This window comes from Triticum aestivum, chromosome 4D (assembly GCF_018294505.1).
Source record: "Triticum aestivum cultivar Chinese Spring chromosome 4D, IWGSC CS RefSeq v2.1, whole genome shotgun sequence".
Lineage (NCBI taxonomy): Eukaryota > Viridiplantae > Streptophyta > Magnoliopsida > Poales > Poaceae > Triticum > Triticum aestivum.
In genome coordinates, this window is record NC_057805.1 from 46,121,083 (window position 1) to 46,136,862 (window position 15,780).

Consider the following 15,780-nt stretch of genomic DNA (forward strand, 5'->3'; position numbering starts at 1 on the left):
GGTTTAGTGTTTGGCACATGCAAATTTACTGGGAACGGCAGGTAAATACCGCATATAGGAAGGTATGGTGGACTCATATGGAACAACTTTGGGGTTTATATATGGAAGTGGATGCACAAGCAGTATTCCCGCTTAGTACAAGTGAAGGCTAGAAAGAGACTGGGAAGCGACCAACTAGAGAGCGACAACAGTCATAAACATGCATTGAGATTAACCGATATTGAATGCAAGCATGAGTAGGATATAAATCACCATGAACATAAATATCATAGAGGCTATGTTGATTTTGTTTCAACTACATGCGTGAACATGTGCCAAGTCAAGCCACTCGAATCATTCAAAGGAGGATACCATCCTATCATACTACATCACAACCATTTTAATTTCCATATTGGCACGCAAGGTAAACCATTATAAACTCCTAGCTAATTAAGCATGGCATGAGTAACTATAATCTCTAATTCTCATTGCAACATGTTTCATTCATGATAGGCTGAATCAGGAACGATGAACTAATCATATATACAAAAACAAGATAGGTCGAGTTCATACCAGCTTTCCCTCATCTCAATCATTTCATCATATATTGTCATTGTTGCCTTTCACTCGCACATCCGAATGGTGTGGATAATAATAATAGTGCACGTGCATTGGACTAAGCTGGAATCTGCAAATATTTATTCAACGGAGAAGACAAGGTAATATGGGCTCTTTGTTAGATCAACAATAATGCATGAGAGAGCCACTCAACATTTTCATCGTGGTCTTCTCCTCTCGACCCCCAAAGAAAAGAAAAGAGTTTCAAAGAAACACACTGAAATATTTTTGGAGTTTCCGTTTTTCTGAAGAAAGAAGAAAAAGAACGAGAAAAACTATTTACACGGCAAAGCTCCCAACAAGAAGAATAAGAACAAGAAATCTTTTTGGGTTTTCTTTTAATTTTATTACTAAGCATGAATAGAAAGTAAACTAACTACAACTAATTTTTTTGGGTTTTCTTAAGGTTTTTCTAACACACAAGAAGAAAGCAGGAAAAAGAAATAATCTAGCATGGATATTACAATGAAAAAGTATGAACACCGACAACTGGAATGAGTGTGTGAACATGAATGTAATGTCAGTGAGAAATACGTACTCCCCCAAGCTTAGGCTTTTGGCCTAAGTTGGTCTAAGGCCACGGCTGGCCTGGTGGATATCCAAAGTTATAGTTGAGGTTGTACTGAGACGCATTAGCTACTGCCTAACGGGCTGCAGCATGGAGGCGAGCAGCTTCTGTTGTTCTCTCATAGTCGTTTGCTTCCTATCTAGTTATAAAATATCGCCCATTTGCTTGAAAGTTAAAGAAAGCAGGAGCAGGAAGAGTAACAAGGACGGCACACCGTCTATCAAAGATTTGTCGGTACTGGAGAATCTGTTCGTTCCTCTTAAGAAACTGATATCGTACCATAGCCTCATAGTCTAGAAAAGCAGGTGGCAACTCAATATCATACCCTCTAATAGGTACACCCAAATATTTAGCTAAACGAGTTGCATAAATCCCACCAAATAAATCTCCATCTTTAGCATTAAGATGTAACCTCCTAGCAATAATGGCCCCCAGATTATATCGTTTATCACCTAACACTGCACACTCGAGGACACTAAGATCTGGAACGCAAATGTGGCAATGCTCATGTTTTACCATTAATACACCTACCGATAAAGAGAGCAAAATAATGTACGGCAGGAAAGTGAATGCTCCCTATGGTTGCTTGTGTGATATTTCTAGTTTCTCCAACAGTGATGCTAGCAAGGAAATCATTATATTCAGATTTATGAGGCTCACTAAGACTACCCCATTGTGGGATTTTGCAGGCATCACAAAAATCTTCTAGGTCCATAGTATAAGATTCATCATAAAGATCAAACAAGACCGTATGAGTATTACGTTTGGATGAAAACTCAAACCTCCGCACGAAGGAATCAGTGAGATAATAATAATGTAAGCACTTGTCCGATAAGAAGTCCTCGAGGCCGGCATTTTGTATGTACGCATAGAATTCATCCTTGAAACCTGCACGATCCATAAATTCATCCGATGGCCATTCGCAAGGCTTCACTTAAGCTTCCCTTGGCGGTTCAAGGTCCTGCTCACGAATCACAGGACTTGGTCCTTTCTTCCTTGAAGAACCGCCTTGATACATTTTCCTGGACATTTTTCTTCCTCTGAAAAATTTCTGAAATTTTTAGTGACTCAAAATAAAAGTGAACAAAACTCAACAGAATTGATAGCAACTACTCCTACAAGTGCCTAGAGGCTATATCATGCATCAAAACTACTTTGGACCATATAAATTTGACATGCAAGCTCAAGAACATGGTCACCACAGCAGCAAAAATTTGCAATGAATAGTACAAAAACTAATTGGACCATTGGAGGAGTCACATACCGAAGAACAATCCCCCAAAGCAGTTTTGTGAATGGAGCTTTGAGCAAGGAGATCGAAAATGGCAGCAAGATGAGCAAGAACACGAGTTTGAGCTATGGAGTGATTTTTCTGGAGGAAGAAGGAGTGGATGGGTGCTGGAATAAGTGGAGGGGGGCCACGTGGGGCCCATAAGGTCAGGGGCGCGTCCTTTGTGCAAATTATTTAATCTTTTACGGATAATTCAGAAAACAGAGAGAGAATACTCTTCTTGCTTTATTTAATCTAAATAACAGAAAGTAAAAAGTGAGTACAAAGAGTTGTGCTTTCTAAATTCATCCATCTCATGCTCATCAAAAGGAATCCATTAACAAGGTTGATCAAGTCTTATTAACAAACTTCTTCTGAATGACATGAAACCGGAGAATTTTCGAATAACACTATCTTACCTCAACGGGGATATGCATGTCCCCAACAATAAGAATATCATATTTCTTTTTGGCAGTAGGAAGAGGGAATTCAAAACCTCCAATAGTAATGGTTGAATTTTTTTTGATAGAATTGATACTATGAACTTGAGGTTGTTTCTTCGGAAAGTGTACCGTATGTTCATTACCATTAACATGAAAAGTGACATTGCCTTTGTTGCAATCAATAATGGCTCCTGCAGTATTCAAAAAGGGTCTACCAAGAATAATCGACATACTGTCGTCCTCGGGAATATCAAGAATAACGAAGTCCGTTAAGATAGTAACGTTCGCAACCACAACAGGCACATCCTCACAAATACCGATGGGTATAGCAGTTGATTTATTAGCCATTTGCAAAGAGATTTCAGTAGGTGTCAACTTATTCAATTCAAGTCTACGATATAAAGAGAAAGACATGACACTAACATCGGCTCCAAGATCACATAAAGCATTTTTAACATAGTTTCTTTTAATGGAGCCTGGTATAGTTGGTACTCCTGGATCTCCAAGTTTCTTTGGTATTCCACCCTTAAAAGTATAATTAGCAAGCATGGTGTAAATTTCAGCTTCTGGTATCTTTCTTTTATTAGTAACAATATCTTTCATATACTTAGCATAAGGAGGCATTTTAAGCATATCAGTCAAACGCATACGCAAAAAGATAGGTCTAATCATTTCAGCAAAGCGCTCAAAATCCTCTTCATCCTTTTTCTTGGATGGCTTAGGAGGAAAGGGCATGGGTTTCTGAACCCATGGTTCTCTTTCTTTACCATGTTTCCTAGCAACAAAGTCTCTCTTATCATAACGTTGATTCTTTGATTGTGGGTTATCAAGATCAACAACAGGTTCAATCTCTACATCATTATTATTACTAGGTTGAGCATCAACATGAACATCATATTAACATTATCACTAGGTTCATGTTCATTACCAGATTGTGTCTCAGCATCAGAAATAGAAATATCATTGGGATTCTCGGGTGTGTCTATAGCAGGTTCACTAGCATGCAAAGTCTTATCAGTTTTCTTTTTCTTTTTATTACTAGGACTAGGTGCATCAGTATTAGTTCTGTGAGAATCCTGCTCGACTCTCTTAGGATGGCCCTCGGGATACAAAGGTTCTTGGGTCATTTTACCACCTCTAGTCATGACCCTAACAGCATTATCATTATTCTTACTGTTCAACTCATTAAGCAATTCATCTTGTGCCTTAAGTACTTGTTCTACTTGAGTTGTAACCATGGAAGCATGTTTACTAATAAGCTTGAGATCGTTAACAGTTCTACTCATATAATCACCCAAGTGATCAAGCATGTAAGCATTACGTTTCAATTGTATACTAACATAAGCATTGAAGTTTTCTTGTTTAACAGTAAAATTATCAAACTCATCAAAGCATTGACTAGCATACTTATTATGAGGAATATCACCTTCATCAAATCTATGGAGAGAGTTTACCTCTACTACCTGTGTCGGGTTATCAAGACCATGTATTTCTTCATTAGGTGGTAGATTCTTAACATCTTCAGCTTTAATACCTTTTTCTTTCATTGATTTCTTTGCCTCTTGCATATCCTCAGGACTGAGAAATAGAATACCCCTTTTCTTTGGAGTTGGCTTCAGAGTTGGTTCAGGAAGTGTCCTGATGCGGAGCATCCTACGGTCATCCCCATGGACCTACCATCATCTCATCAAGACCCAAGAGGACCTATGACACGAGCACGAGCTAGAGCTCTCGAGAACGAGGTGACTTCCTTCCTTAGTGATATCACATATGATCCACTCGAGACATGGCTACTACCTAAGTCCGATATGCTATGCATGATCAGGTGTCAAGAGGACCCTCACAAAGATGCACATGAAGATGGACAAGCCACCAAGTCCATGGATGAAGAGAACCAACGGAAGAAGGCAAGTTCACCTTCCAGGCCCCGGACATCCGGCCAAGGCCCCGGACGTCCGGCCCCTGAAGATGTCAACAACAGCAGCAGCCCAGCCATCGAAGTGCTACAGGGCCCGGACATCCGGCCCCAGCCCCGGACATCCGGCTCCTCCCGAAGCCCCGGAAATCCGGCCCCTCGCCCGGACATCCGGCGCCACGCGACAGAAACTACAGTAGCAGAACCCTCAAGCCCGGACATCCGGCGCCATGCTACAGAACATCCAGAAGTTTTGCCCTCCAGCCCGGACATCCGGCCCCTCCTGAAGCCCCGAACATCCGGCCTGACGCCCGGACATCTGGCCATCCCTGTCTGCGCACAGTAAGGGCCGAGGCCCGTGTACCCCTTCGACCCCCTAGACTATATATACTCCTTCTCCTCCATCTTTCTAGGGTTAGCATTGGTTTAGCTCATATGTGAGATAGAGCATTGCTCATCCATACGGATCTCCTCCTCGAGAGAGACTGCGGCCCCTCTTCGGAGACGATCCACGTTGGATTCAAGACCCCCTCTTGGGTGGCCCCCATCAAGACCTCCTTTCAGAGAAGAACCGGTTACCTATGTATCGTCCCTTGTTGGATTTGGATCGTGTATCTCTTTGTGTTTCGAGGATCTAGCACATGTGTGATTGTTCTTGTTGGTTTGAGTGACTCTCTCGTGTCTTCCCCTCGTGTTTCCCCTCGTGTTCTTAGTTGGGATCCGCTCCTTTCGTGAAAGATCGGCTATATAGGGTTCCACCCTACATCATCTTGGTATCATGAGCCACGTTGATCACGATTTCGGAGCCCCCTCTCTTTGTTTTCTAGCTTGATTTTGTTGTTTTTCGTCCTAACCCGAAAATTGCCCGACAAAAATAGCCCCAAAAGTTTTTGTGATTTGTTGGTGTGATGAAGTTTTGTTGGATTTGATCCGCGGATTTCGTGTGTTGCAGGTAGATCTAGCTTTTCCCCATCTTTTCCCCAAATTCCATGCACAAATTCCTCCGAATTTTTGCCCCGGATTTGACCTCTCCACGCGGTGTTCTTCGGATCCCGAGCCCGGACATCCGGCCCGACCAGCCCGGACATCCGGCCCCTGGCAGCATCACTTCCATCCTCCACTCCGCTTTCCGCCTAACTCTCACCAAATTTTGTCCCGGTGCCCACATACACTTCCGCATACCACCACCACTTCCGCATAGCACCACCATAGCCTTTCCCGTTACCAACTCCGACAATTTTAACCCGTTTTGTTTTGCGAATTTGAGTTGTGGTTTCCGTGTCCTATTGTGTTTCGGCTATCTAGGTACGGTTCGGCATCAACATCACCACCGCTCATCTTCGCCAAGGACTACTACGAACGGCTACATTACTTTGGTATCACCTTCACCTTCATATCATTTTGGTATCGTGATATTATCATACTCTCTTGCATTTGCATTGATAACCCCATGGCCTTACTTTTGGGTAGCTTACCCATCGAGACGAGCCTTTAAGTATTGTCGGCAACATGACTTGTGCACATTAGTGTTCATACTTCACATAGCATACATACCATCATCATGTTGCATATCTTGGTATCATCTCTTGTGTCACAAAGTTGTCTTCGCATACACAATTGCTATCTTGGTTCGTGAAGCATTGCATGAGAAAAGAGCTCAAACAACAAAGAGCCAAACAAGCTTTTAAGCAAAAGGAGAAAGATAAGCAAAGAGCTTAAGCTAGAACCATAGCATCATACAACATTAAGATTGTCATACTCGATCATCTTGGATCAAAGCATAGAAACATCATACATATAGCATACTTGGGATAGAAGTCGTTGCATTTTTTCTTAGTAGGTTGTGCATAAGTTCGTATCTGCCTATTGTGCAATCGTGCTAGCGTCTCTCTAGTGTTGTGCAACAAGAGAATCTTGGTGGATTCCACATTTTGGCTCACCCTTGGTTGCCCGACCCCACTTATCTATTTGCGTGTGTGTTTCCGTGTACCATATTTGCTATTGGTCTACTTGTCGCATTTGCAAATTTGTGAATCTTTTCCAACATTATTGAGTCTCACTTACAATTGCATCGAATTTTGTGCCACCATCCTAACCAAGCTCCACCATAAGCTTTTACTTGTGTAGGTGCGAGAACCGACAAGAATTAGTACCAATTGTGCTATTTCCTTGCTACACATTGGAGTGATCTTTGATCCATTTTCAACATCGGTCAAGGTACATTTGGTATTGGTTCTTCTCTTTCTCCCACTCACATATCTTTGTTTGGAATGATGGATAGGCCAAGTACTTCTACCAATCCACTCTTCTTGGAGCAAGACGACGACATGTCATCCTACGTCACCAAGACTCAACTATTTGGTGCACACCGAGCTTTGCATCAAGAACAACTTGCTTTGGGCGATCGCATCGACAACCTCGCCACCGATCTACGACAATCTGAGCAACGTACAAGAGACTACTTCGACACATCCATGAGTTCCCTCAAAGAAGATATCCGAACCATGATGGTCCGCTCTTCTACAACTTCGTCCTTGTCAAGACGGAGCCGCTCAAGTTGAAACTATGACGACACCATCTCCGGTTCAAGTACACCGACATCAAACACTCTTCGTCGTGCCGCGCGTCAAGACCGTCAAGCTAACCGCAATCCTCTACACGACACCGACTCTCAAGAGCATCGACATCATCACAACCAAGCTGCTTTCGCACAAGCACAAGAACGGCAACGCCAACGACAACAAGAACAAGAGGAGCGAGCGCGACAACATCAAGATGCACAAGATGTTGGGGAACGTAGCAGAAATTCAAAATTTTCTACGCATCACCAAGATCAATCTATGGAGTAATCTAGCAACGAGGGGAAGGGGAGTGCATCTACATACCCTTGTAGATCGCGATGCGGAAGCGTTGCAAGAACGCGGATGAGGGAGTCGTACTCGTAGCGACTCAGATCGCGGTTGATTCCGATCTGAGCACCGAAGAACGGTGCCTCCGCGTTCAACACACGTGCAGCCCGGTGACGTCTCCCACGCCTTGATCCAGCAAGGAGAGAAGGAGAGGTTGGGGAAGACTCCATCCAGCAGCAACACGATGGCGTGGTGGTGATGGAGGAGCGTGGCAATCCCGCAGGGCTTCGCCAAGCACTGCGGGAGAGGAGGATGAGGGAGAGGGGTAGGGCTGCGCCGAAAGAGAGACGTTCTCATGTCTTGGGCAGCCCCAAACCTCAACTATATATAGGGGAGGGGGAGGGCTACGCCCCCCATCTAGGGTTTCCCCCCAAGGGGTGCGGCCAGCCCTAGATGGGGCTTGGGGGCGGCCAAAGGGGGGAGGAGTGCCTCCCTAGTCAAGTGGAGGCCCTCCCCCTTAGGGTTTCCCCTCTCCCATGCGCATGGGCCTTGGGGGGGCTGGTGCCCCTGGCCCATTAAGGCTAGGGCGCCCCCTTACAGCCCATGCTGCTGTATTGGACGTGGTGGAACATTTTCCGGACCTCCGGACCCCTCCGGAATCCTCCGGAACCTTCTGGAAGCTTCCCGGTACAATACCGAAAAACCCGAACTTTTCCCGGAACCCGAACAACAACTTTCCATATATAAATCTTTACCTCCGGACCATTCCGGAACTCCTCGTGACGTCCGGGATCTCATCCGGGACTCCGAACAACATTCGGTAACCACGTACATACTTTCCCTATAATCCTAGCGTCATCGAACCTTAAGTGTGTAGACCCTACGGGTTCGGGAACCATGCAGACATGACCGAGACGTTCTCCGGTCAATAACCAACAGCAGGATCTGGATACCCATGTTGGCTCCCACATGTTCCACGATGATCTCATCGGATGAACCACGATGTCGGGGATTCAATCAATCCCGTATGCAATTCCCTTTGTCTATCGATATGTTACTTGCCCGAGATTCGATTGTCGGTATCCCTATACCTTGTTCAATCTCGTTACCGGCAAGTCTCTTTACTCGTTCCGTAACTCACATCATCCCGTGATCAACTCCTTGGTCACATTGTGCACATTATGATGATGTCCTACCGAGTGGGCCCAGAGATAACTCTCCGTTTACACGGAGTGACAAATCCCAGTCTCGATTCGTGCCAACCCAACAGACACTTTCGGAGATACCTGTAGTGCACCTTTATAGTCACCCAGTTACGTTGTGACGTTTGGTACACCCAAAGCATTCCTACGGTATCCGGGAGTTGCACAATCTCATGGTCTAAGGAAATGATACTTGACATTAGAAAAGCTCTGAGCAAACGAACTACACGATCTTGTGCTAGGCTTAGGATTGGGTCTTGTCCATCACATCATTCTCCTAATGATGTGATCCCGTTATCAACGACATCCAATGTCCATGGTCAGGAAACCGTAACCATCTATTGATCAACGAGCTAGTCAACTAGAGGCTTACTAGGGACATGGTGTTGTCTATGTATCCACACATGCATCTGAGTTTCCTATCAATACAATTCTAGCATGGATAATAAACGATTATCAAGAACAAGGAAATATAATAATAACCTATTTATTATTGCCTCTAGGGCATATTTCCAACAGTCTCCCACTTGCACTAGAGTCAATAATCTAGTCCACATCACCATGTCATTAACACTCATAGGTCACATCACCATGTGACCAACATCCAAAGAGTTTACTAGAGTCAACAATCTAGTTCACATCACTATGTGATTAACACTCAATGAGTTCTGGTTTGATCATGTTGTGCTTGTGAGAGAGGTTATTAGTCAACGGGTCTGAACCTTTCAGATCCGTGTGTGCTTTACGAATATCTATGCCATCTTGTGGATGCTACCACGCGCTATTTGGAGCCATTTCAAATAACTGCTCTACTATACGAATCCGGTTACTACTCAGAGTCATCCGGATTAGTGTCAAAGTTCGCATCGACGTAACCCTTTACGACGAACTCCTTTTCACCTCCATAATCGAGAAAATTCCTTAGTCCACTAGATACTAAGGATGAGTTCGACCGCTGTCATGTGATCCATTCCCGGATCACTATTGTACCCCTTGACCAACTCATGGCAAGGCATGTTACATGTGCGGTACACAGCATAGCATACTATAGAGCCTACGTCTAAAGCATAGGGGACGACCTTCGTCCTTTCTTTCTCTTTTGCTGTGGTCAGGTCTTGAGTCTTACTCAATACTCACACCTTGTAACACAGCCAAGAACTCCTTCTTTGCTGATCTATTTTGAACTCTTTCAAAATCATGTCAAGGTGTGCGTTCTTTGAAAGTATCATCAGGCATCTTGATCTATCTCTATAGATCTTGATGCCCAATATGTAAGCAGCTTTATCCAGGTCTTCCTTTGAAAAACTCCTTTCAAACAACCCTTTATGCTTTCCAGAAATTTTTACATCATTTCGGATCAACAATATGTCGTTCACATATACTTATCAGAAATGTTGTAGCGCTCCACTCACTTTATTGTAAATACAAGTTTCTAACAAACTTTGTATAAACCCAAAAACTTTGATCACTCCATCAAAGCGTATATTATGACTCCGAGATGATTGCTCTAATCCATGGAAGGATCACTGGAGCTAGCATACCTTTTAGCATCCTTAGGATCGATAAAACCTTTCTGATTGTATCACATACAACCTTTCCTTACGAAAACTAGTAAGGAAACTTGTTTTGACATCCATCTGCAAGATTTCATAAATGCAGCTAATGCTAACATGATTCTGACGGACTTAAGCATCGCTACGGATGAGAAAATCTCATCGTAGTCAACTTCTTGAACTTGTGAAAATACCCTTTGCCACAAGTCGAGCATCATAGATGGTAACATTACCGTCCACGTCCGTCTTCTTCTTAAAGATCCATTTATCTCGGATTTCATGGCTTCTAACCATTTGTCGGAATATGGGCCCACCATCGCTTCTCCATAGCTCGTAGGTTCAGTATTGTCCAACAACATGATATCTCAGACAGGATCACGTACCACTCTGAAGTAGCACGCATCCTCGTCGTCCTACGAGGTTTGGAAGTGACTTGATCTGAAGTTTCATGATCACTATCATAAGCTTCCACTTCAATTGGTGTAGGTGCCACAGGAACAACTTCCTGTGCCCTGCTACACACTAGTTGAAGTGACGGTTCAATAACCTTATCAAGTCTCCACCATCCTCCCACTCAATTCTTTCGAGAGAAACTTTTCCTCGAGAAAGGACCTGTTACTAGAAGCAATTACTTTTGCTTCCAGATCTGAAATAGGAGGTATACCCAACTGTTTTTTTGGGTATTCTATGAAGACGCATTTATCCGCTTTGGGTTCGAGCTTATCAGCCTGAAACTTTTTCACATAAGCATCGCAGCCCCAAACTTTTAAGAAACGACAACTTAGGTTTCTCTAAACGGTGTTGTCTCAACGGAATTGCGTGGTGCCCCTTTTAAAGTGAATGCGGTTGTCTCTAATGCCTAACCCATAAACGATAGTGGTAATTCGATAAGAGACATCATGGTATGCACCATATCCATTAGGGTGCAGTTATGATGTCCGGACACACCATCACACTATGGTTTTCCAGGCGGTATCAATTGTGAAACACTTTCCACAATGTCTTAATTGTGTGCCAAACTCGTAACTCAGATACTCCTCTCTATGATCATATCACAGACATTTTATCCTCTTGTCACGACGATCTTCAACTTCACTCTGAAATTACTTGAACCTTTCAATAATTCAGACTTGTGTTTCATCAAGTAAATACACTCAGCATCTACTCAAATCATCTGTGAAGTAAGAACATAACGATATCCACTGCATGCCTCAGCACTCATTGGACTGCATACATCAAAATGTATTACTTCCAATAAGTTGCTCTCTTGTTCCATCTTACTGAAAACGAGGACTTTCAGTCATCTTGCCCATGTGGTATGATTTGCATGTCTCAAGTGATTCAAAATCAAGTGAGTCCAAACGATCCATCTGCATGGATTTTCTTCATGCATATATACCAATAGACATGGTTCGCATGTCTCAATCTTTTCAAAACGAGTGAGTCCAAAGATCCATCTACATGGAGCTTCTTCATGCGTTCTATACCAATATGACTCAAATGGCAGTGCCACAAGTATGTGGAACTATCATTACTATCTTATATCTTTTGGCATGAACATGTGTATCACTACGATCGAGATTCATTTTAGGTGCAAGACCATTGAAGGTATTATTCAAATAAACAGAGTAACCATTATTCTCCTTAAATGAACAACCGTATTGCGATAAACATAATCCAATCATGTTTGTGCTCAACGCAAACACCAATCTCGATGGTAGAGGGAGCATGCGATGCTTGATCACATCAACCTTGGAAACACTTCCAACACATATCGTCATCTCACCTTTAGCTAGTCTCCGTTTATTCCGCAGCTTTTATTTCGAGTTACTAACACTTAGTAACCGAACCGGTATCTAATACCCTGGTGCTGCTAGGAGTACTAGTAAAGTACACATTCATATAATGTATATCCAATATACTTCTGTCGACCTTGCCTGCCTTCTCATCTACCAAGTATCTAGGGTAGTACTGGTTCAGTGACCATTCCCCTCATTGCAGAAGCACTTAGTCTCGGGTTTGGGTTCAACCTTGGGATTCTTCACTAGAGCGGCAAACGATTTGCTGTTTCATGAAGTATCCCTTTTGCCCTTGCCCCTCTAGAAACTAGTGGTTTTACTAACCATCAACAATTGATGCTCCTTCTTGATTTCTACTTTCGCGGTGTCAAACATCGCGAATAGCTCAAGGATCATCATAACTATCCCTGATATGTTATAGTTCATCACGAAGCTCTACTAGCTTGGTGGCAGTGACTATGGAGAACTATCACTATCTCATCTGGGAGATTAACTCCCACTCGATTCAAGCGATTGTGGCACTCAGACAATCTGAGCACATGCTCAACGATTGAGCTTTTCTCCCTTAGTTTGCAGGCTTAAGAAACTTGTCAGAGGTCTCATACCTCTTGACGTGGGCACTAGTCTGAAATCCCAATTTCAGTCTTCGGAACATCTCATATGTTCTGCGACGTTTCAAAAACGTCTCTTGTGCCACAATTCTAAACCGTTAGCATTACGCATTGAACTATCACGTAGTCATCAAAACGTGTATGCCAGATGTTTCGTAACATCTACAAACGACGTTGAGGTTCAGCACACCGAGCGGTGCATTAAGGACATAAGCCTTCTGTGCAGCAATGAGGACAATCCTCAGTTTACGGAGCCAGTCCGCATAATTGCTACTATCAACTTTCAACTAAATTTTCTCTAGGAACATATCTTAAACAGTAGAACTAAAGCGTATGACATAATTTGCAAAGACCTTTTGACTATGTTCATGATAATGAAGTTCATCTGATTATGAACTCCCACTCAGATAGACATCCCTCTAGTCATCTAAGTGATACATGATCCGAGTCAAACTAGGCCGTGTCCGATCATCACGTGAGACGGACTAGTCATCATCGGTGAACATCTCCATGTTGATCGTATCTACTATACGACTCATGTTCGACCTTTCGGTCTCTTGTGTTCTGAGGCCATGTCTGTACATGCTAGGCTCGTCAAGTCAACCTAAGTGTTTCGCATGTGTTCCGAGGCCATGTCTGTACATGCTAGGCTCGTCAACACCTGTTGTATTCGAACGTTAGAATCTATCACACCCGATCATCATGTGGTGCTTTGAAACAACGAACCTTCGCAACGGTGCACAGTTAGGGGGAACACGTCTCTTGAAATTTTAGTGAGGGATCATCTTACTTACTACCGTCGTTCTAAGCAAATAAGATGCATAACATGATAAACATCACATGCAATCAAATAGTGACATGATATGGCCAATATCATTTTGCTCCTTTGATCTCCATCTTCGAGGCACCATGATCATCTTTGTCACCGGCATGACACCATGATCTCCATCATTGTGTCTTCATGAAGTTGTCACGCCAACGATTACTTCTACTTCTATGGCTAACACGCTTAGCAATAAAGTAAAGTAATTTACATCGCGTTATTCAATGACACGCAGGTCATACAAAAAATAAAGACAACTCCTATGGCTCCTGCCGGTTGTCATACTCATCGACATGCAAGTCGTGATTCCTATTAAAAGAACATGATCAATCTCATACATCACATATATCACTCATCACATCCTTTTGGCCATATCACATCACATAGCATACCCTGCAAAAACAAGTTAGACGTCCTCTAATTGTTGTTGCATGTTTTACGTGGCTGCTATGGGATTCTAGCAAGAAAGTTTCTTATCTACGCAAAAGCCACAACGTGATATGCCAATTTCTATTTACCCTTCATAAGGACCCTTTTCATCGAATCCGATCCGACTAAAGTGGGAGAGATAGACACCCGCTAGCCACCTTATGCAACTAGTGCATGTCAGTCGGTGGAACCTGTCTCACGTAAGAGTACGTGTAAGGTCGGTCCGGGCCGCTTCATCCCACGATGCCGCCGAATCAAGATAAGACTAGTAACGGCAAGAAAATTGACAAAATCGACGCCCACAACTACTTTGTGTTCTACTCGTGCATAGAAACTACGCATAGACCTAGCTCATGATGCCACTGTAGGGGAACGTAGCAGAAATTCAAAATTTTCTACGCATCACCAAGATCAATCTATGGAGTAATCTAGCAACGAGGGGAAGGGGAGTGCATCTACATACCCTTGTAGATTGCGATGCGGAAGCGTTGCAAGAACGCGGATGAGGGAGTCATACTCGTAGCGATTCAGATCGCGGTTGATTCCGATCTGAGCACCGAAGAACGGTGCCTCCGCGTTCAACACACGTGCAGCCCGGTGACGTCTCCCACGCCTTGATCCAGCAAGGAGAGAAGGAGAGGTTGGGGAAGACTCCATCCAGCAGCAACACGACGGCGTGGTGGTGATGGAGGAGCGTGGCAATCCCGCAGGGCTTCGCCAAGCACCGCGGGAGAGGAGGATGAGGGAGAGGTGTAGGGCTGCGCCGAAAGAGAGACGTTCTCATGTCTTGGGCAGCCCCAAACCTCAACTATATATAGGGGAGGGGGAGGGCTGCGCCCCCCATCTAGGGTTTCCCCCCAAGGGGTGCGGCCAGCCCTAGATGGGGCTTGGGGGCGGCCAAAGGGGGGAGGAGTGCCTCCCAAGTCAAGTGGAGGCCCTCCCCCTTAGGGTTTCCCCTCTCCCATGCGCATGGGCCTTGGGGGGGCTGGTGCCCCTGGCCCATTAAGGCTAGGGCGCCCCCTTACAGCCCATGCTGCTGTATTGGACGTGGTGGAACATTTTCCGGACCTCCGGACCCCTCCGGAATCCTCCGGAACCTTCTGGAAGCTTCCCGGTACAATACCGAAAAACCCGAACTTTTCCCGGAACCCGAACAACAACTTTCCATATATAAATATTTACCTCCGGACCATTCCGGAACTCCTCGTGACGTCCGGGATCTCATCCGGGACTCCGAACAAAATTCGGTAACCACGTACATACTTTCCCTATAATCCTAGCGTCATCGAACCTTAAGTGTGTAGACCCTACGGGTTTGGGAACCATGCAGACATGACCGAGACATTCTCCGGTCAATAACCAACAGCAGGATCTGGATACCCATGTTGGCTCCCACATGTTCCACGATGATCTCATCGGATGAACCACGATGTCGGGGATTCAATCAATCCCGTATGCAATTCCCTTTGTCTATCGATATGTTACTTGCCCGAGATTCGATCGTCGGTATCCCTATACCTTGTTCAATCTCGTTACCGGCAAGTCTCTTTACTCGTTCCGTAACTCACATCATCCCGTGATCAAGTTCTTGGTCACATTGTGCACATTATGATGATGTCCTACCGAGTGGGCCCAGAGATAACTCTCCGTTTACACGGAGTGACAAATCCCAGTCTCGATTCGTGCCAACCCAACAGACACTTTCGGAGATACCTGTAGTG